Source organism: Sapajus apella, unplaced genomic scaffold (assembly GCF_009761245.1).
Source record: "Sapajus apella isolate SASKATOON/1434 unplaced genomic scaffold, GSC_monkey_1.0 scaffold1, whole genome shotgun sequence".
Classification (NCBI taxonomy): domain Eukaryota; kingdom Metazoa; phylum Chordata; class Mammalia; order Primates; family Cebidae; genus Sapajus; species Sapajus apella.
Genome location: NW_022436941.1, coordinates 10,308,296 through 10,310,675, shown reverse-complemented (window position 1 = coordinate 10,310,675; position 2,380 = coordinate 10,308,296). Strand labels below are relative to the sequence as shown.

Sequence of the window (2,380 nt, the reverse complement as noted above, 5' to 3'; positions counted from 1 at the left end):
CTTACTAGGTTAGGGAAGTTCTCCTGGATAATATCCTGAAGAGTGTTTTCCAGCTTGGATTCATTCTCCCCGTCACATTCAGGTATACCTATCAAACGTAGATTAGGTCTTTTCACATAATCCCATATTTCTTGGAGGCTTTGTTCATTTCTTTTTACTCTTTTTTCTCTAATCTTGCCTTCTCATTTTATTTCATTGAATTGATCTTCAACCTCTGATATCCTTTCTTCTGCTTGGTCAATTCAGCTATTGAAACTTGTGTATGCTTCACAAAGTTCTCATGTTGTGTTTTTCAGCTCCATCAATTCATTTATGTTACTTTCTGAGCTGTTTATTCTCATTAGCATTTCCTCAAACTTTTTTTGAAAGTTCTTAGTTTCTTTGCATTGGGTTAGAACATGTTCTTTTAGTCCAGAGAAATTTGTTATTACCCACTTTCTGAAGCCTGTTTCTGTCAATTCATCAGACACATTCTCCATCCAGCCTTGTTCCCTTGCTGGTGAGGAACTATGATCCCTTGTAGGAGGAGAGTCATTCTCATTTTGGGTGTTTTCATCCTTTTTGCGCTGGTTTCTTCCCATCTTTGTGTATTTATTTACCTTTGGTCTTTGTAGTTGGTGGTTTTCAGATAGGGTGTCTGAGTGGATGTCCTGCTTGTTGATGATGAAGTTATTTCTTTCTGTTTCTTACTTTTCCTTCTAATAGTCACACCCCTTTGCTGTAGGACTGCTGGAGGTCCACTCCAGACTCTGCTTGCCTGCAGCTCACCTGCAGCAGCTGCAGAACAGTAAGGGTTGCTGCCAGTTTCTTATTTTGGTAGCTTTGTCCCAGAAGTATACCTGCCAGATGTCAGTTTAAGCTCTCCTTTATGAGGTTATTCCTTGGATATATGGGGGTCAGGGAGCTGCTTGAGGAGACAGTCTGTCCTTTACAGGAGCTCAAGTGCTGAGCTGTGAGCTCTGTTGTTCCATTCAGAGCTGCTGGGTGGGTGTGTTTAAGTCTGCCACAGCAAAACTCATAAATACCTTTTTTTCCCGGGTGCACTGTCCTGGGAAGGTAGGGCTTTATTTATAAGTTTCTGTCTTGCTGTTGCCTTTTTTCAGGAATACCGTGCCCAGTGAGGAGGCAGCCTAGTCACAGGCTGCCAGCAGAGGCATTGCTGAGCTCCTGTGGGATCCACCCAGCTGCCGTGTGAAATTCCCTGCCGTCCTGTTTATACGAGTATAGTTTGAACTGCCTCAGCAATGATAGCCTGCCTCTGTAATGGCGGACTGCCTCGGCAATGGTGGACTACCTCGGTAGTGTTGGACTGCCTCCGTAATGGCAGATGCCCCTCTACCACAGAGCTGGACCATCCCAGGTTCAGCTGTGCTTGCTGTGAAACTCTCAATCCAGAGTGTTTCAGATTGCTGGTCTTTGTGGGAGTGGGACCTGCCATGCCTGATCACCTGGCTCCCTGCCTCAGACCCTTTTTTTTTTTCAGTTGAACAGGAGACTCTGTCTCCCAGGTGTTCCCATCACTAGTTGAAATGGCGCCCGTATTTGTGTGAATTCTTGTGCCGATACCTGCTGTGCCAGTTGAAACAGCTGTGCTGGGGGCTCATGGCGCTTTTTCTCCCAGGAATCTCCCGGCCTGGCTCCATGTTTCAGTCCCCTTTTTTTCAGTTGAACAGGCGACTGTCTCCCAGGTGTTCCAGTTGCCAGTTGAAAAGGTGCCCAGATTTGTGTGAGATTTTCTGCAGAGACCTGCTGCACCTTCAGCCACACTGGAGGCACTTTTCCACCGAGGAATCTCCTGGCTTGGCTCCAGTTTTCTGTCCCCTTTTTATCACTTGAATAGGTGACTCTATCTCCCAGGCATTCCAGTCACCTGTTGAAAAGGTGCCTGGATTTGTGTGAGATTTTGTGTGGAGACCCACTGTGTCAGCTGAAACAGCTGCCCTGGAGACTCGTGTTGCTTTTTCACCCAGGAGTCTCCTGGCCTGGCTCCCTATCTCAGTCCCCTTTTTATCAGTTGAATGGGCAACTCTGTCTGCCAGGCACTCCAGTCGCCAGCTGAAATGGTGCCTGGACCCGTGAGAGTTTTTTGTGTGGAGACTTGCCACACTGGCCGAAACAGCCACGCTGGAGACCCATGGCGCTCCTCCACCTGGGAATCTCCTGGTCTGAGGGCAATAAAAATCCATCTGGAAATTTGATGGCCACTCACCCTCTGCGCTCTCACTGGGAGCTGCAATCCAGAGCTGCACCTACTCATCCATCATGGACCACTCCCTCCCTTGCCCTGCTTCTTAACAACATCTTATTCATCTGTGTATCTAGCACCAAGTGCTGTACACATAGTAGGTACTTGGTGCTAGATATTTAGAATTTACTGTAA

At 47.1% G+C, this 2,380-nt stretch overlaps 1 long non-coding RNA gene across 1 annotated transcript; it reads right to left on the bottom strand.

The window, feature by feature from the left end:
• Positions 1-1,479: 1,479 nt before the first annotated feature.
• LOC116559512 lies at positions 1,480-2,155 on the bottom strand. The gene is made up of 2 exons (XR_004272500.1): positions 1,920-2,155; positions 1,480-1,749 (listed from the first exon to the last, which is right to left on the bottom strand). It is a non-coding gene; the product is annotated as an uncharacterized LOC116559512 (long non-coding RNA).
• Positions 2,156-2,380: the final 225 nt, after the last annotated feature.